The following is a 20,924-nucleotide window of genomic DNA, read 5'->3' as shown; positions in this document are numbered from 1 at the left end:
AGTGAGGCACAGATGGTCGCATCCAGAGTGAGTCCGAACCCCTACACACAGGTAAGCCTACCACCTCTCACTGCCTGCTCCGAGGTTAATCTGTGGACAGTCTCACCTGGTGACTGCTATGGGGTTGCTGCAGGGCTGAATCCGGCAGAGGCTGATTGGGAGGGGCAGGAACTGCACTGGGTGGCCTGAGCTGCTGTTCCAGCTCAGGTTCTCCCCTGCTGCTGCTGCTCCGGCCCCTGATATTTGCTGTCTCGGGCTCTCCTCGAACAGCAGCTGCATCTCCTAGCAAGAAGCACTTGCAAAAAGCGGGCATTGAAGGCAGCCAATTAGATAGAGGTCATTTAAATAATGCACCAATGGCAGCCATGGAGGAGACTATCACTGTCTCGTGACGTCAATGCGGGGCAGAAGTGAACAACATCAATGTGGGGCGGAACCAGGTAAAACAAGCATTTGCAATGCAATAGGTCTCACATTTACGAGACTTTGAGCTATTGGTATTGGAAATGACAATGCCTTTTATTTAAACGGCATTGTCATTACAAATTTGCATAAATGAGAGACCTTTTGCATTGCAATTGCTTGTTCTTTAATCTTTCTCCTCACACCCGCCACTGTCACAACTCCCGGTCTGGTTTGACGCCGGGTGGCAGTACATAGAGTAAATATTTCCAGCGAAGCCTCACACTCATGACAACTCCCATCCTCACCCTCTTTGAAAATTGTGTCTGCAATGTCTAGAGACCACAGGGGGTCTACCGCCCACTCAGGGGAGTGGTTGAGTTTTGGGATTGTCAGCAGTGCGTCAAGGCCCACACCAGAGGTTGTACAGAGGATGCCTGGGGGAAAGAGGGGGGCTGCTAACTCCACCTGAGTGAGGCTCTTGTGCTGCTCACTCCACAGGGATGTCTGTATCGTGTATGTACTAATATCACCAGTCACCAAGGGATGAATGTGGATTGCACGTAGGGGTGGAAGCAGATGGTTCCTGCAACATTTGTTATCGAGCTAAGTGCTCACCACTGTGCCTCTGGAACAGGGGATTACACCTGAGACCTGTTAACACAGTGTTTCCAAATTGTCACTTCTGAATCAACCTTTATTCCAGCAGAGTGAATGTGCACTGAGAATATTTACTTCTGTATTCCTAGCGCTGATGTAAAAGCGTCTTCTGCCCAAGATCACTCATGCTGTCTGTCTATCTGATGTACAGACTCTCCCAAAAAGAATCCAGATGTAAAGACTGAATGCTTCCTCAATTATACGAGTTTAATGCAATCACTGGTGACATGAAATGCCCATTTCACTGAAGAGACTTAACTGGACTCTCTTCTGTCAATCATGTGTCACAATCACTGAACACTAAGTCCCATGCGGTCCGGAGATCCAACACCTTCTTCATGGAAAAGGAGCTAAAAAGGGGGGAAACACATCAGTCCAAGAGACTCAGTCAAGAAACCTCTTCATACATAGCAATGCCATGCTCTGGGCACCCAGCAGTGTCTCAAAGAACCCACCCTTGGGGTGACACCAACACATTTTAAAGAAAGGATGACTCTCTCAATAATCCAAAAAGAATAACAGTCATTAATCATGGAGATGTTCAGAAGCCATCACGTATCTGACGCTGTTGGAAATGGCCCTTTTTGCTGGTTTATCCCCAAACATTTTGCTTCTTCCTCCCTTGTTTTTCCTGACCTGTGGTTGTTGGCAATATGACTCTGGTCACCTTACCACTGCTGATCAGTGCTAAAGTGCATATGCTCTCTGTGTAAATTGTTATTGTAATTGGTTATCCATTATTGGCATATTTGTATCACCAAGAAGTCCCTAGTAAAGTGCACTGAGTGTGCCAGGGCTGGTAATACAAATGCTACTAGTAGGCCCGCAGCACTGATTGTTCCACCCGCATGAGTAGCCCTAAAATGGTGTCTAAGCCTTCCACCGCAGTGCCTGTGTGCAGTCTGTGAACATCCATGTCAACCTGGCCAGTGTCTCCAATGACCAGGCCTAACCCTTCCCTTTCTGTACACTCTGGACACCCCTATGGAAGGCCCAAGGTACCCCCCTGGGCAAGGTGCAGTGTATGCGAGAGGTAGAGCATGTACTAGTGCAGGTGACATGCTCTGGTAATGAATGACAGCCATTTTTGTTTTTCACTATTGTAAAGCTACCTTGCCCATAGGCTATCATGGGGAATGCTGGCTACAGTGGCTACGAGCGTATCTTCCCAAAGGAGCAAGGTAGGACATAAAAGTCTGGTAACCCTGAACTCAGAATTTAATAACACATCTTTCAGGAAAGGTTGTTTTTAAATCCTGTGTTTGAGAACAGCACTTTTAGAAAGTTGCTGTTCTCTTGTCTGAACTTTCTGTGTGCCTTGTCATGTTTGTGAATTGACTGTCTGGTTTGTGAGTGACAGGGGCTGGGTGGCTCCCAGAGGCTGAATGAGCCATCCCTGGGCCGAAAAGCTCCATCTGCATCTAGAGTGGTGGGAGGGTATAGCACCTGGGCCTGAATAGGGCTGTACCTGCCTTACACAATGCTGACTCCACCTCCTGCTGGGCGGCTGACAACCCTGCCCCTCTCTCTGAAAGGAAAGGAGAGGCCAGGAAAACAAAGTGCTCCAGGAACACCCAGAACTGGTTCAGACAGGACAGGGCTCAGGGCCCTCCTGCACAAAGGGAACAAAGACTTTAAGGGGTATAAGTACAGGACCCCTGACTACAGAAAATGAGATCATCCTGGAATCAAGAAGGAACCTCTGCCAAGGAGAAAGCTGAAATTGAAGAAGGAAGACTGTCCTGCTGTTGCTCTGCTTGACTGACCTGCTGTTGATTTGCTGCCAAGGAGAGGGGAAGAACTTCGCTTTGTGCTGTGTCCTCTTGCTTGAAGGAATCTCCAAGGGCCTGAAGAAGAGCTGGCTTCCTGTTAAGAAGTCACAGGAACAAAAGGACTTCACCCCCAGCTTCCCTGAACTCTGCTGAGAGATTTCTGTCCTTCCTGGAGTGCTTGGCCCATGTGTGGTGCCTCTGGAAGTTTTACCTGTGTTGGGAAGCTTGAAACCACGATTTAAAGAACTTTCTGCAAAGTTTATCACATAGCTCGCTTGCTAAGCGCATCCCCGTCAGTGCGAGGAAATTCCCGCTGCTATGAAGGCAGAGATCGTCGCATCGCCTGTTGCCGCTGCCAGAGCCGTCGCATCCTTCATTGGCGGGACCACCAGTCGGGTGCGGGAAGATTACCATTGCTGCGAGTATTGTCGCAGAACCTGCCGTCACTGGGTGAGATCTTCGCACCGCTTGCCTGCGGACCACTTCACATTGCTGCGAGAGTTGTCGCAGAGCCATCGCATCGAGTGGCGCGTGAGTAGAAGATCGACGCTGAGCTGCGCATCATCGCCGCACCGGAGATCGGCGTTGCCCCGAAGATTGTCGCATCGTACCTTTTGCGAGCCGCTTCCACCGAAACCTGTGCACCGGAATCTACGCAAGGTATCGCATCCCTTCCTCTACAGACCGGAGTCACCGCAACACGCCCGCTACATCGAACGGGGTTGTCGCATCACCTGCCCAGGGTCTAAGAGAGTGACGCATTGCTTGCTTTTCACCACTATGTCTTTCACTTGGAACTTTTGTTGCATTTAAAGGTATTGTTGGCTAAAACGTGTCACAACTGTGAACAATTCTAATGCAACCTTAAGAATTCATTTGAAACCATATTCTTGAACTGTGTATATTGGATTTTTGTCATTTTGGTCTTGTGTAGGTTAGATTAAATACCTTTATTTTTCTAAACATTTGTGTAGTCAGTTTGTGGTGTTTTCACTGTGTTATTGTGAGTGTTGGTACAAATACTTTGCACATTGCCTTCAATGAGCCTGACTGCTTGTGCCAAGCTACAAAGGGGGTGAGCAGGGGTTATCTGAAGAGTGTTTCCTCCTTAACCTGACTAGAAGTAAGGGTCCCTATTTGGACAGTGGCACCTAACTCTGCCAACTAGAGACCCCCAGTTCTAACACACGCCAACTGGAGTAACTCACCCCCTGAAGCCACATGACCAAATGACGTGTATGTCCCGATCGGTGAAGCTGGGCACATGCAGCTGAGACCCATGATATCCAGAATGTGCGTCAGCAGTACAAAGCACATGAACCGCATTCACAGGGCCTTTCAGCGCTGCTTCTCACCAGTTAACAGTGTGTCAAGCTGAGCGGAAGATATTCCAAAATAATTTAAAAAAAGAAATGGTGCACATGCTCCACCGAAGGGAGAAGGCACAGACATCGTGTGGAAGGGGGGAGTGTGGGGTAAACAAGGCACAACATCTGGAGGGAGGGGGGAGGGTGGGGTAAACAAGGCATAACAACAGGAGGGAGGGGGGTAAAGGCACCGAAGCACATCGTGCCTGCAGTAAGAGAAACTGAATTTAAATTTTAAAAAATGGTTCATCTATTTCAATTGTAGATTTTGCAGCTGGCTGTGATGTCCTAGCCAGAAGTTTATTTAGTGGGTGTTTGTGTGTAAATCTTTTGATCATAAGTTGTTTTACTAAATGAGCTTGTGACGCCTTCCCAGTACATCTAAAATGTATTTTAAACGCTGTAGTGATCTGTGTTTTATGTTCGGTATATGTGGAAACATTTAAAAGTACACAATATGATTCCAGTACATCGTCAATTTTGTGCGCATTTTTTACGCATACAATTGGCTTTCTGAATTGCGATTATGGTGTAAAATATACCTGCCATCCAAACAGCGTGTGCGCTGCCTCGGAATCAATTAAAAACAGCAAATCGCCATCCTCAATGTCTTTACATAATGAGACCTCTGTCGTCTGCCTTATAATCTGGTTAACGTGTACCTCACGTCTTGTCTTTTTGTTCAAATTTTGAGACAAATTAGATGGCGCAGAGCACTTACAAACCGGCATGTAATGCAAATAAAGAATGAAATAAATAAATCTACTCATCCGAATACTGAGGCACACTGGACGGGCTCTTGTGCATAATACGTTGACTGATGGCTTTCGGTCTGTAAAGTGTTGATTTATAGACACGACAACAGGTGTGCTAACGAGTCAGCACAAAATTAAGAAAGCACTGTGTGTCTCTATCCTGAGCCCGCTTCTATTCAATCTTTATGTGGGACATCTGGCGGAGGTGGCCAGGGGAAGGGGATTATCCTTGGTGTCGTACGCCGACGATACCCAGTTGCTGATCTCCTTCTCAAAAAACTGCCGGGCTAATCTGGAAAGCTTTAAAGAAGATCTGTCTGTTATCTCGGATTGGATGAAGGTTAACTACCTTCAATTAAATGCCAGTAAATCTGAGATTCTTCCATATGGGAAAGATCAGGAGCTGTGGTCGGAACAGTGGTGGCCTGACCATCTAAAACCCGCTCCGCTACCCAAGAAGATGGTAAAAAACCTAGGAGTTTGGTTCGATACTGGTCTTACCTTCAAGAAACAGACAAGGGCCGTTGCGGCAGTCTCTTTTGGGCTTTTGAGAGGTTTAAGACCTCTGCTCGGTTTCTTCCCGTCCGGTGTGCATCAAACCATCTTGCAAGCATCCATTCTTGCGAGGCTTGATTATGGCAATGCGATATATCTGGGCGCCAACAGAGCGAGTATTAAACGCCTCCAGAGGGTCCAGAATGCGGCTGCACGGATGCTAGTAGCGCTTCCTAGATCACAATCGGTGACCCATGTGCTTTCTAAACTGCACTGGTTGCCCATTAAAGCTTGCATTCATTTTAAGGTGCTGTGCTTTGAATACAAAATCTTGATGCACCAAGCCCCGATTGGCTTCTCAGGTCTGTTGAAGCCCTATTTGCCCGGGCGCGCTTTGAGACCCGCCAATTGCGGACTGGTTGTGGTCCTGCAAGTGAGGGAAGCTAGGACGGGGGCCCACTCGTTTGGTTTTTTGGCGGCCAAACTTTGGAACTCCCTTCCAGCTAACATCCGAGTCATATCCAATCTTCTGACGTTCTGGAAGTCAGTAAAGACATGGTTGTTCCCCACCATTTAATTAAAGGTTGCTTGTTGTACTCCCCGGTGCTCCTCTGGTCTCTGGTTGCGATGGGACGTCTCGTTGCTGAGGCAGCCATGCGCATTATAAATCCTTGGCCGTGAAAGTAACGCGGAAGTGATCACTGGGACGTGCTCTGTGGTAGAGGAGGGCGGAGCAAGGCGCTTGGGAGAGCACGGTAAGGGTGCCACAAGGAATGCACATAATAAAACCAGTGGTGAAGGGCGAGGGGGCGCAGCAGCAAGGCGAACGTGCGCTGCTGCCCGTGCTAGCCACCGGTGGGAATGGGTGGAGCAAAGACGGGACATGCGCCCGCTTTTGCCCAATTGTGTGCTGTATCTTTTTTAAAAAGCACGCTAAAGCCAATGGCAGCTGGCGAAAGCAAAACCACACACACAAGTGTGTGATTAGCTTTCTGAAGCTCATACAAGAGGTCTCACGCTGCGTGAGCAAAGCTGTACACTGCAAAGCTAGGCGCAAGACCTAAAAAACAAGTATTAGTGGAGAGCTATGGCGCTGCTGACTAGAGAGCGGAAGATCCTGGTTCGAGTCTCTATTCCGCAACAAATCATAATCTTTTTCCCTGTTATACATTGGTAATATATAAGTGCTGCAACACCAAAAAAAAGTGCGTAATGAGGCAGCAGGAAGCACTTGCAGAAAAGCCAGCATTAAAGGCAGCCAATTAGATAGAAGGCATTTAAAGAATTCACCAATGGCAGCCGTGGAGGAGATTCTCACTGTCTCTTGACGTCAATGTAAGGCAGAAGTGAACAACATCAATGTGGGGCAGAACCAGGTACAAAAAACAAGTATTAGTGGAGAGCTATGGCACTGCTGACTAGTGAGCGGAAGATCCCGGTTCGAGTCTCTGTTCCGCAACATACTGTGATTACCGTAAAATCACATAATCTTTCTCTCCGTTATACATTGGCAATATATATGTGCTGCAACCCCAAACACAAAAAGTGCGTAATGAGGTGTTTTTACAAAAAAAGCAGCTTTCAAGTTGTCAAACAAATGCTTTCTTCTGTAAAAGCGCTTCATGCCACTTTCACTTTAATAGCACCGAGCACATTTCTTTAAGACGGGCTGCGTCTAAAGAAAGTGGCACTGCCACCATTAAAGGTAAAGCATGGAATTAGCACTTGTAAAAACAAAGAAAAGTCCACACAGAAATAAAAAATATCTACAGGGTAAGACAACTGCAGTTGAGGATCAAGGAAATCCAAGGAAAGGAGTTGTGATCCAATGGCAAGCAGCAGCTGTAATTACACTTCGTAGAGTGATTACAGCAGGTCTTGCAGACAGCACATGCGAACTGATGTTGACCTAAAAAACAGTGGGGTGATTAATCAACCTACATAATTCACAATGACATCACAAGAAGTAAGGTCACAATTCCTAATGTAGCAAGGTCAATGCATAATTGCATATTGCTGGGTTTAATCTGATGTGTTATGGTGGGCAAACGCATGAGAATGCTACCCGAGAGATCACCAGTGGTTAGACAAATTGCTAGGATGTCTCCAATCGCTTTTTCCGCATTTAAGGTAACATCCTAAGTGGCCAAGGGTAGATCACTTGCTCACTGTGCTACTGGAATCAAGATGCACTCGACAGATGAGTCCCAATCAGGATGAAACCGATCTTAAGTTGCTTGAGTACCAGTTCAGAGAGGACCTGTTTTGGCAGTTCAGAGTGGGCTGTTCCTACTGGAGCAGGGTAAAGGATGATTTGCATATGGATGGGTCTAATCTAAGGTGGTATCGTGTGAAAAGAAAGATGGGTTGAAATGCCAACTCAAGTGATTTTCAGTGTTAGACAAATTGCAAGCATTCGCCCATCACCTTTTTTGAGTTTACATTTTCACCTGACCTGAAAACCTCAGCTAATTCCAGGTGTACTCCTGAGAACTTGCCTCATCCTTTAGCCTTCTATAATATGTGAAAAAAGTATATTGAGATTTCTTATTATTCTCACATGGTTTGCAGAAGATATTGTCATTATCTACTCCTTTCTCTGCCATTTGACTAACATCATCACTCCATACTTACCACTGTACACAGTACTGTGTCCCTGGTGCCTCTTGAGCCCAGCCGTCACACCTACAGATGATGTTCTGCCAGGTTTGTGAAATATATCAAGCAAGGTACTCATGGTGCCTACATTTGTGGTATTTTGCTGCTAGGGAGCATAGTGACTCAGCAGTGTAGACTGATATGTTCGACCCCCTTGAACCGTAGCAGGATAGGCATGTGCAGAGGCTGGCCAGAAAAAGTATTTGTCATGCGGAAGCTGTCTGACGTTTTCCTGGCCATGTGCAGATTAGCAATGAATCTTGCTGGGCATGTAAAGCCTAGAATTACTTAGTGCTGGACATATGTTGACTCGGAATCAGCCATTGCAGCCCATGTGCGCTGGAGCTGTATGGGGAATGTCACTGTTTGTTGGTGAGAATGAGGAAATGGGATTATCATGTTTCTGGGTTCCTAGAGCTTCTAATTTAGTGTTAAATCTATCACATTTTAGTTACCATTATGGATTTGAGCTGTAAAAAATGCAAAATGTTATTATTTTAATTTCAAAGATTTTTTATTTACATATTGAAACAGTACATAGAGGAGTAGTACAATTCACATCGACCAATGGAAGGTCCAACAGATTGAGAGAGTAAATGTCAATTTATATGTTGCTAAGGGGGGGAGTGAAGGGAAAGGCGAAAGGAATAGAAGAGATAGAGGGGATAGATGGAGCAGGGACTCTATAGGAATTCAAACCTAACTGATGAGCTAATTCAGTATGATAAGTACTTAAGGGGGATTAACTTTTTGAAGGTGTATATCTAATTTAGACCAGAATTGGCGGGAGGAACTGTTGTTAAAGTTAGTGTTGTGTAAACTATTGTGGAAGCTAAAAAAAACAGACCCTTGCCCGCCTGATATGAAATGAGATATTGTTGTAGTTTTTCCAGTTGGAGAGAATGGTTTTGGCTTTTATTCCCATAGTCAACAGGAGGTCATTCTGTCACAATAGGATAAGGCATTAAAGAGATGGTTGTCAGTATCTGCATAGATGTGTAGTGTGACTAGAGTGTGAGTCAGGGAAACTTCAATTTAAAAATATCACGTCCTGTATTTTTGGTGTCCTTCCAGAAAGGGTGGACGGGTTTGCAATAAAAAAGTAGGTGATCAAGGTCACCTATATCCTCATTGCAGTGTAAGGAAGGCATCCAAAGGTAAAAGCCCTTCTTTGTGTATACGTTCAAGAGTCCAGTATGTTCTGCACGTTGTCCAAAATTTACATTGTGATAGTGGAGGGGAGATTTTATATTTTAGCAATGAATCCCAGATATTTATACCGTTGTTTGGTGAGATAGGCAACATATTATGTTTAGAACAAGAATAATTCCATGCTTTTTGTATGGTCACGTGTTCTGGTTTTAATAATTGCTTTCTTTTTTGTAGATAATAGAGCCTGCATGAGACTTAAGAATAAGATTCTGAAAAAATGTTATTCAGTCTGCACTATATGGCTTTTTGATATCATGGACTGTTAATTTTAAGGCTAGGAAATGGTAAAAATCCATAGGTTGAAGATTACATTTTGCAACTAGTGTAGAAAATGTTATGAGATGACTGGGGAGGATATCTTTAACCCCTCCCATGCTCATGACGGAGCCGCTCCGTCATGAGCATTGGCTGAGCTGTGCTCATGACGGAGCGGTTCCGTCATGGCCCTGCCGCCGCGCCTGCGCGGTGCTGATTTCGCGCCTGCGCGGCGCGTTCTATTGAGCGGGCGGGGCCATGACGGAACCGCTCCGTCATGAGCACAGCGCAGCCGCGGCTCGTGACGGAGCGGCTCCGTCACGAGCATGCGAGCGCCGCTCGGCCCCCCCCCCCAACCCCAGCGCTGCGGCGGAATTGCCGCCGCAGCGAAGGGGTTCATGAAAAGGATCCTGCCGAAGCCCAGCATCTTCACAATTCGAGGGACGGGTCTATTTTGACTGACCTATTAATCCCTAAGATGTATACTCCAATCCTTTCAGTCTATTTGTAAACCATTTATCAATATGTTGATAAGTTAGAGTCTTTGATAATGTGCTAGGAGTGAGAAACTTCAATTTGTTTAGTAGTTAAGACATTGATAAATGAGAGAGGGAAGATTAATTCTGCCTCAGTGCCAACCTGGGGGAAGAGGGGCAGTTTATAGTTGTTGGAATTTTTATCTGTAAAGGACATTGTGAATTCCAGATTCTGTATAAGTTAAATCTCATCAAGTTTTAGTCACCACTGGGGGCTCTAGGTGGTGCAGGACCAAGATGGCTGCACACCTGAGAGGCTCTGGACACTTTGCTTAATAATCCGACTTTTGTCCTGGATTAAACAGACGCAGCACTAATTTACAATACAGGAATAGCCTCCTGAGGACGACTGCTACCTGCTGCTAAAAAATCAGCTCCCAGCGGTGCAGCCCGGGCAAGCTCCACACTGAGGAAATTTGCTGGGGTCGGGGATGGCGATCTACGGGGACCCACAGGTTGCTGCGCTGCCTGGAGAAAGCCGGGGATTTAGACGTGGCGTCTGGGCTGGGCAGCCCGCGGTGCAGCCTTATACATTCACCCTGCTGTGACCCAGAGCTTTCCGCCGCGGATTGCGGACGTCAACACCAGGAGGTCAAAGTGCCATTGTGGAGCCCGCGTTTTTGACGCGCACAATACATTAAGGGGAGGCGGCCCTCATTCACTCTGCAGCGCGGCAATCTTCTCTACTGCTTCGCCGCTCACTGCGGCCAACCCTGGCCCCTCCGTAGGGCGCTGTGGTTCCTGGTGGCCTGCTTTCTCCTCCAGTACACTAACTGTGACAGCTCCATGGAAACAAATGAAAGAGAATAGCCTTCGAGGGTGAACCCTACGATCGCGCTGCGGGGCGCTACACCCGCTGCCACTAATTCAACATGAACCACCTAGCGCCATTGTCTGCAGGGGGGTGCTGGGGCTCCCGCGCCGTCTGTGGAGGGAACCCATAACTTTGCCATGCATCATCCATCACTGTAAGGCGGTCCTCACTCGCTCCCCAGTGTGGCACCCTCCTTTGCCGCATCGGTGCTCATAATAGCTGCCCCTTGGTGGGGTGCTGAGGTTCCGAGCAGCCTGCTTTCTTCCCCCGCACACCTACTGTGAGGGCTCAATGGACGCAGATACAAGCAATTAGTTAGCGGGGGTACCCTACAATTGCGCTGCAGAGCTCCACCCGCTGCCACTAATTCAAGACTAACCGCCTGACGCCACTGTCTGCGGGGTGGCATTGGCGCTCCCACGCAGCTCCCTCTGAGGAAGGAATCCATACTTTGCCACGCATCACCCATCAAGGTGAGGTGGCCTGCGTTCACTCCCCAGCGTGAAACCGTCCTTCTCCGCCTCAGCGCTAATCACAGCTGACCCATGGCCCATCCGCGGGGCACTGCGGCTACTGGCGGATTGCTGCCCCCGCCGAGCACCTTCTGAAACGTCTCCGTGGACATAGCTAGCTGGTGAGGTGTACGGGTTGGCCAATTTGTTCCGGAGACTTTCACTGCAGCGCTATTGAGGCACTGACCCCTACAAACTATAACTCCAATAACTGGTTGTCACTACCTCTGGACACACGAGGATGATACCTTGGCTCTGTCTGTAGGAAATCAGAGGCTCCCCCCTCATGTGTCACCACACTCTTGCAGTCCCTGCGGTGGGTGTGCGTGGCTGCCCTCCCCTGGACCGTCTTACTTCTTCCAAGGCATACTCATCATGGGGAAACCTGAGGGCTGCCAAACCAAGCTTCCCCTCGACACCAAGAGAGCAGCCACCCGCTCTACCACTAAGGAGGCAGACCCCCTGGCAACCACATCTTTCTCCATCTCCACACCGGCCCCAGACGACGAGATCAAGTCCCTTTTGCTGGCGATGCAACACAGCTTAACTGACCTCTCCGCAAATAAAAGGAGCGACTCAAGGAGGCGGAAAAACTTATATCAGACCAGAGGATACCACCTCGCAGGTGACCCAGCAGATGGCCCAGATGGATAAGCTCCTAAAATTCATCTCTGCAAAAAACGAGGATTTGGAAGCTAGAAGCCTATGTAACAACATCCGCATTACCGGAATCCCTGAGAGCACGAATACTGGCCGGATGGAGGACATTCTTGAACGACTCTTACGCACCACCTTTGAAGCAGACGCCTTTTCTCACCAATTCATTGTGGAGCGGGCATATCGATCCCTCTGCGCTAAGCCGGCCCACGGGGCTGCCCCATGGCCCATAATTGCACGCCTCCTAAATCACAGAGACCGAGATACTGTGCTGAAACTAGCCAGAGAGCATCAGAACCTGCATTTCGAGGGTGCCCATTTTTCAATATACCCTGATTTCACGATTTCGGTGCAGGAGGCTCTGCGCAAACTTCTCAAGGCTAAGCAAAAACTCTGCAAGCTCCAGATCGAATACGCTCTCCTGTACCCCGCTCGTTTGAGAGTCACCTACCGAGACAAACATCACTTCGTCACGAATGAACAACAGGTGGACGACTTCCTTCGAACTGTAAAAAAGAAAACTCAGACGAGAAGCTCCCCGGACCGCCTCTCACCATCATTGAGCGCTAACTGAGCTCCCTTCGCCCTGGTCACAGATGTTCTTTCTCGCATAAGCAAATTGACACTGTTGGAGCTTGCCCCCATGCCCTAGTGGATGGGCCAATTAGCTACAGTCTCGACCCCTCAGCTAGGAGCTCTGGAAGCGCGGCGAGGTTGAATGCACTGTCACCATGGACAGCTCATGCTGAACTGGAACACTTTATGCCCTACGCTCAGCCGGCAGATAAGTGATGATGCTGAATACCTGTTGACTGAATATTTTTCCCTGTTACACGCTATTGCCTTCCCATTATTTTATTTTATTTTTTTATTTTTCTTCAAATTGACCTGATTAATCTCCCAACTGACGATGTCCTTTTCAAATGCATTATCCCGATGTTGATGGAGGTTGTTTAATCTAAACACTGTGTTTTGCCAAGTACCCTCCCCCCATGTCTAACAACAATGGGGGAGGTCTTTGTCACCCACTGACGTACCCCCAAATGGGAAATCCCACCCGTTCACTTTTTGGATCATGACTCTTTCCTTACTGCACTGTTGCTATGTGGAGTTTCTTGCGGCCCTTTTTGAAAATTATGAAATACACAAAGCGATAATGCAAATGCAGTCCGGTAAGGCCCCGGGCTCGGACAGCCTCCCTGTGGATTTTTATAAAGCATATATTGCCCAATTACTCCCTATTCTTAAACTTATCTTTACCAAAGTACAGGAACTTGATTGTCTGCCCCCTCCATGAGGTTGGCATTGATATCGTCCCTCCTTAAGCCTGGTAAGACATCAAATCTCTTCGACTCTTACAGACCCCTATCCTTAATTAATACAGACACAAAAATCCTTGCGAACAGTATCACCAAGACAAGACGCCCCCGCTGTCCTCTTCGGCATATTTTGATTTATCTGTATGCAGAGGACATCACGTTATATGTCAGAGAGCCCCAAATAAACCCTAATCCGCTGCTTAGGGAGTTTGTGAGATTCGGGGGCTATCTGGGACCCATATAAACTGGTCTAAATCTCAACTCTTTCCTCTTACCTCCTCAGTTCTGGAATTTGTTCCGGACTTCCCGATTGAGTGGTGCCCTGACGAGGTTAAATACCTCGGTGTCTGGATCTCTGCAAACCTTGACGAATTGATGTGACTTAACTATGGTTGCACTTTGGTTGGGATAAGGGACAACATCACGCGCTGGATCGCTCTCCCGCTGTCCATTGCAGGTCACATCTCCTTAATTAAAATGGTTATTCTTCCTGATTTATTTATTCATGAACATACCCTAACACCCAAGTAGAACCTTTTTCACGATGCTCCGGACAGAACTCATTCAACTCAATTGGGGTGGCAAACAGCCCAGAGTACAGTGGGACATTATTACCCTGCCCTGCTCACAAGAGGGGTTTGATATATCAAATGTCGAACTTTATTACACTGTGCTCAAGCCCATTATGCACACTTTTGGTTCCACCGCCCCCAGATATATGCCTCAGGTAGCAGCCGAGCACTGGCTATCAGACCCTATACCTTTAGATGGTGCTATATTCACTGCCATTGCTGCACGCGCGGATGCCCCAACCCCGATCACCAGTACAGTTAGGTGGGATGAAAAAATTGGTAGTGTTGTTCCCTTAAAGGAAGTATATTCAAATATATACAAGTATCGAAAAACCTATTAGTCAGGGCACAAAATTATCACAATTTCTGTGAGTACAGTCGGAGTGCTAGGGAGACCACCGTCACTCACTACCTAGGGTGATTGGAGCAAATCAAAATGATCTGCCGATACAAAAATTTGAAAAGGGTCAATACTGCACTATCCAGAATATAATATTAGTAATGACTTATTGGTCTCAAAATTTTTTCAACAATACAGTCAAAATATATATGTAATACATCAAAACAATCTTCTTCGGACAAGATGATCAAATCAAAGACTTTGTGCATGTGATTTTCTTTTTATTTGTATATTCAAATTGAAACATCAAAAGCAGCCAGCCAACACGTGCTTCATCAGTACAAAGTCTGTACTCAGACTTCATCAAGGCAATAATATGTGTTTATCGAACAAGCCGCTTGATATTGTGGTATGATAACCTCAAAGAATTTGTCAGTCACTGCAGGATGTGAAAATAGTAGCAAACAGGGAAATGTTTACGTCAGACAAGTCCCGGTCTGGAATATGACCCTGGAACAAAGTTCTTAGATGTCGTTTAGGGATTGGCTCACTTTTAAATGGCCGACTTTCATCCTCAAGGGGTGTCTCCGCTAATTGTGCTACTATTTTCACAAGAGAAAACTCTAGCCAAATATGGCATTAAGAATTGGGGAGAACTCTATCTCCAAGGAAAATTCTGTTACTCACAGCAACTCTTCTCCGCGTGGCCCCCTTCCCCTATGGACATATTTTTATACATCCGGTTGCGTCAGGGATTTAAGGAACATACTCCCTCCTTCCCTCGAGAACCTCCGGAAGTTGCAGCGCTTTGCCTAATGTTGGCTGGGGACGCAGCACTCCATCTAGCTTCTTCCCTTTACCATTCGCTGTATACCACCCAGCGCCCCTTACAAAACACTTCTAAGGATAAATGGTCTGCGGAACTGGAGCTGGCTATTACTGAGGAGCAGTGGACCTACTGCTGCAGACAAACGGAGCAGAGCACGTCCAGTAGCTGCCTCCGGATTCTTCATTACAAGTACTTACTTTTTTTTTTTTTAGCAGAGCGAAGGACAATACGGTCATCAGAAACAAATACATACTTTTCATAGATACACATTCTATACATTTGGCAATTTGAGATCCAAAGAGCATGGATGAACATAAATAGATAACACATAAGTCTAGCAAGCCATTCGATCGCTTAAATTATTATTATTTTTTTTTATTATACCCTCACATTGTTAAAATGATCTCTAAGTGCAAACTGCCTTAAAACACGTAATTACAAACACTAATTACATTAAAGTGCATTAATTGGGAGACAACTAACCTTCTATTGTTGTTTTTCAAAACAGCATAAAAAGAGTCCAGTCAGTCACAATTCGTCATTGAGAAGCATCGGAAAGCGATTGCATCTTCCCATTACTATGAGACCCTAAAGTGACTTGTGCCTGGTTGCCATAAGATATAATAATACTATATCTTCATATTTCTAACTGTGCCAAAAATCGTACATTCCCTAGACTATAGGGGCTTAAAGTGCAATGTGTTAAAGTGCCTAATGTTTGTCAATATATCCCAAAGACAAGAAAACAGTCAAACCTTTCAACTATAAAAACCAACATTGCAATGTGCTATGGTGCTAGACTTTTGTCAGCGTATTCCAATTATCAAAAAACTTCCAAACCGCTGTAAACTTTTTTGTTGCCCCAACCCGTTTAGCATATGCTTCGTCAAATCTTCTTATCCTTTGCATGTTTATCCATTTAGGATAAGAGGGGATCTCTTCAGATCTCCAATTTTGGAGAATTAACGAACGTGCTACATTACAAATTGTAATGCACACCTCTTCAGGTTTGGTCAAGTCTGACCTTACTTTCGAAAACCTGAAAAGGGCCAATTCTATCTCACAATCAATCTTTTTTTTAGTGGCCTGGCTTATAGCTAAAAAGATATTGCTCCAAAAAACTTCAAGCTTTGGGTATGTAAAAAATGTATGAAGCCAGTATCCCTCGCCATGTGACTGGCATCGAAAACATTTATCCTCCACTTCCGTATAGCGCTATTTAATATTTTTGGGGTATAGTAGGCCAGTCATCATGACAAAAAGCCATTCTTTTAAAATTGGCTGCTCTCAGGGCCTTGCTGGGATTTAGACTGCCATTCCTGGTGAGAGAGAGAACAATTAGTCTCTAGAGTTATTTTTCCCAAAAATTCCTCACCCAGAGGGAGTGTCCTACGTTTTATCAACAAAGAATACCAGTTTCCTACCCACTTTAATCTGGCTTTATATAGGGCATTGGCCTGGTCAGTAGGGAAGCTGCTTGGGAGAAGATTATATTTTTTGATAAAGTTTATGATCTGTAAATATTCCAGAAACCCTGGTTTCATTCGATTACCACACCTGCTTAAAACCTCATCCCATGAGATCAGTGTCTTAGCAATGAGAAAATGGCCCAGATCCTCAAAGCCACTATTCGTCCATCTCTTAAGGTGACTGGAGTGAATTTGCAAACCGAAATTCCTACATTCCTCTAACTTTAGAAAAATAAACCCTGAAGAGTCAGTTTGTTTAAAAAAGGACTGGAGACTATCTGAGTAATCACAAATTGTCTTGTAACAGGACTTTTAGGGTAGTTTGGATGTTTTAAAAAAAAATTGGAATTTGTGTGCTGGACTCACAAATCATTCTTTTAAAGAAAAATATGTCCATCCATTCATTTGGTTCTAGTAAACATGCTGTTAGGTCTAATATTGTTGCCTCATAATGAGTTTGAATATTTGGTAAGGCTAAACCCCCTTGGTCTACTTCCAGTTGTAATGTGGGCAATTTAACCCTAGAGGCCTTTTTATTCCACACAAATTGCCTAAACATTGAATCAATTTCTTTAAAATAATTTGAATTGATTTTTAAATGAACATTGATAAAAATAAATATTAATAGGGGAAGAATAGACATTTTTAAAAGTGCTACACGACCAATCAAATTTAGAGGTAAAAGAGTCCATTTGTCCAAAAGAGATTTAATTTTATTTCTTGTGGCTAGATAATTCAAGCTAAATATCTGTTCTACTTGGTTCGAAACGAAGATACCAAAATATCTAATTGGGTCTTCTTTCAATGCCTGGAGTTTTAAGTTAAGGGGTAAGAAGTTACAATCCTCATTAAGTATGAATAGTTCTGTTTTATTTTGATTTATTTTGTATCCTCCTGTTCAAATGTACTAAATTCTAGGCGAAACTCTTCCAGGTTCTGTTTATCCGAACACAAGTACATAATAATGTCATCCGTGAAAAATTTTAACTTGGCCATCCCTTCAATCGGAGCTCTAATCAGGGAATTTCCTCAAATTCAAATTACGAAGGGTTCAATAAAAAACGTAAAAAGTATAGGTGACATTGAGCAACCTTGTCTGGTCCCACGATTTATTTCCACTGCCCCTATTGAGTCACCGTTTACTATAACCCGGGCTTGGGCACCTTGATATATGTTTCTTAACATCCTAGAAATTTTGGTCGGGATACCAAATTTTCCTAATCCAACAAAAAGTGCGTCCCAATTAACCAAGTCAAACACCTTTTCAGTTTTTGCCATAGTAATAAAAGTAGGTATTTTATTATTAGTCACGTAATCAAGGGCCTGAATCAAAAATCTGCTATTAGTAGACATCGACCTTACTGCAATAAACCCAGTGTGATCATGGTATATTAATGACTGAGCAATGGGAGTAAAACGTTGTGCCCAAATTTTCATTAATATTTTAAAACCAGCATTGAGAAGACTGATTGGCCTATATGAATTGACATCCTTTCTGCTTTTCCCCTTTTTAACAAAACTAACCAGAATGGACTCCTTAAAAGTTGTTGGGACACCCCCTCCCTGTTTGATATTATGAAACAGTTTCGCCAGAAAGAGGTCAGTACCTTCACAAAGGATTTATCAAATTTAATTGGGAGCCTAACGACTCCACACGCTTTAGCCCCTGCAATAGACTTTACTGCACTTATAATTTCTTCTTCCGCAATATCCAGCTAGAGGTGTTCCGCCATTGGCCCTGCAAGAATAGGGAGATCAACCTCCTAATAGTAATTATTAATGTGGTCCGCTCCTACTTCATATCCAGTAGTATATAACAGCGAGTAATGCTCTAAAAAACTTGAGCTATGTCTTCTTTATTGGTTAAAGAGGTTCTTGTCTTGGGGTCAATGATTTCGGTAATCAAGGCTGCTTCCTGCTTAGTTTTAGTAGTTCCAGCAAGCATTTTACCGACCAATTGACTCTCCTCATATACTCACTGTTGATATGTTCTGGAGCTAGCAATTTCTTCTATTAAAAAAAACTCCTTTAATTCATATTTCGCCCTATCTAACTGAACCCTGGCATCCCCCGTTGCCGCAGGCAGTGTATTCCTAACTCTCGTTGCCTTCTCTACGGCCTGCCGAAGTTTAAGGATTTTTTCCCTCCTCTGTTTGACTTGAGCGGCTGAATATGCAATCATTTGTCCGCGCAGGGCAGCCTTAAACCCACCCCAAACTAAAAAAAATTCTGCTGTATTCTCATTTATCCTAAAGAATTCCACAATTCACTCTCTTATATTACTCTCCCATTGAGGATCCTGTAGGAGGAGGCGATCCATCTGCCACCTGGGTCTTAACCTCCTGCATTCCTCAATTCCCACTTCAAGTCTAATAAGGGAATAGTCAGAAAATGGGTTTATCTCAATTTCCCTGCTTATATAGCTCAGGGATTGAGATATAAAAAAAATCTATTCTAGATGTCGTATGGAACTGATTAGAATAGCAGGAAACTTCCAGCTTTGTTGGGTTGGCGTCACGCCAAGGGTCTATCAAGACATGTTCTTGCCTTAATACAGCTATAAATTTCTTGGTTTGGGGTTTTAGCTCTTTTTTATTTTTATTTGAAGTATCTTTCTTTAAATTTTGATTGAAATTGAAATCGCCACCCAAAATTATTTTTCCCTTTAATTTGGCCTTAACCCAGATCCACCTTCCCTGGGGATCCCTCAGAATTCGACCGAAGTCCTAGGGGAGATTCCTACAAAAGTATTTTAGCTACCCCTCTTTTGGCCAGCCCGGCTGAAGCAAAAAAGGCATCTAGGAAGGAATAGGTTTGGGGAATTAGTTTGTAGGTGTGTTTCCTGAAAAAATAGGACTTGGGGTGATAAGGAAGATAACCATCTAATAATGCTCCATATTTCTGTTTATTTAGTATCCCATTAACATTCACAGAATATATACAGCACTTATTTAATATTTTTCTACCAGTATATCTATCAATATACCAAATTCCTCAAAAACTTTCACAATCCTGACAACCCTTCCAATAAAGTCCTTGCTACTGCTCATTTTTCTACTACTTTTAGTCTCCCTTGACCCCCCTCCCCCACTCCTCTGGAGAGGTTTACCACCACACTAACCACCTCTCGCTCCCCCCTGCTACTTTTGAGTGTGCCATGAATCTGCACCCAAAGTAACCCAGCCCCCTCCGGCAATGGGATGCCATAGACAACCTAGCTAGGAAGAAAGAGAAACATTAATATGTTCATTGGTTCATTCTGAGCCCACAATTTCCTTAAGAAGGTCCTATGCCTCTTCTAAGTTTTACAAAAAAAAACATCAAGACGTCAATAAGTAGATAAAGCAATCATAAGTCCATTGATTCATTGTGGACCCAAAATTTCCTTGAGAAAATCCTTTGCATCTTCTAAGTTAGCAAACACATGGAATTTCCCCTTAAAAAGCACTCGTAGTTTCGACTGTTGGGCAATTGACGCCTGCGGGCCTTGGGCTTTAAACAAAAATAGCAGCTTGACAAACTCTGCGTCTATGGGGCCCAGATGCAGACATATCAGGAAAAATTCTGCAGTGGGAGGTTTCATTAACTGGGAATTGCTTTTGTTGTATGGTTTTGGCCAGGATCTTGCCATTTATGCGATAGTCTGCGAAGTTAACTTAGATGGTACGGGGGCCGCTCGAGCTTGGCAGAGAATGGAAAGGAACTCTGTGGGCCCTGGTGATTGCAAGATCCCCACTGAACTCAGGGAGAACTTTTTCCTTAAGGAAGGATTTCACCTATTGCAGTGTCTGGGCGCCTTCACTTCTCTCGGGAACTCCCACTATGCGCAAGTTGAAACGACGTGAGTGATTTTCCAACTCCTCAAGCTTATTTTCGAATGAACTCCTATCTTTAGTAGCTTTTCCCACTTTAGTAAGCAAACCGCTCATCTGGTCCTCCAGCTGAGAGATCCTGGACTCTGCTTCCTGGATTTTGACTGGAAGACAAGCCACTGCATCTTCAATCTTTCCCAGTCATAGATGAAGAGAACCAATTTTATTTTCCTGAGACCTCTTCATGTCTCTTATTTCATCAAGGATGAGATTGAGCAGCGTTTTGATGTCTAACTCTTTGGTGGAGACTGTTTTTGCTGGATCATCTGTTAGAGTTTCTACACAATCTGAGCCTGAACCAGCAGCTGCCAATTGTGGAGTATCTAATACCTTCTGATCCTTCTGGCTATGTACCAATTGTAGCATTTTTGAGGTCTTTAGTTTCTGGGTTGGAACATTTTGTTGTTCCTGAGGCCCTGGAGAGAGTG

The sequence above is a fragment of the Lissotriton vulgaris genome, chromosome 4_1 (assembly GCF_964263255.1).
Source record: "Lissotriton vulgaris chromosome 4_1, aLisVul1.2, whole genome shotgun sequence".
In the NCBI taxonomy this organism is placed as follows: domain Eukaryota; kingdom Metazoa; phylum Chordata; class Amphibia; order Caudata; family Salamandridae; genus Lissotriton; species Lissotriton vulgaris.
This window is presented reverse-complemented; position numbering follows the sequence as displayed.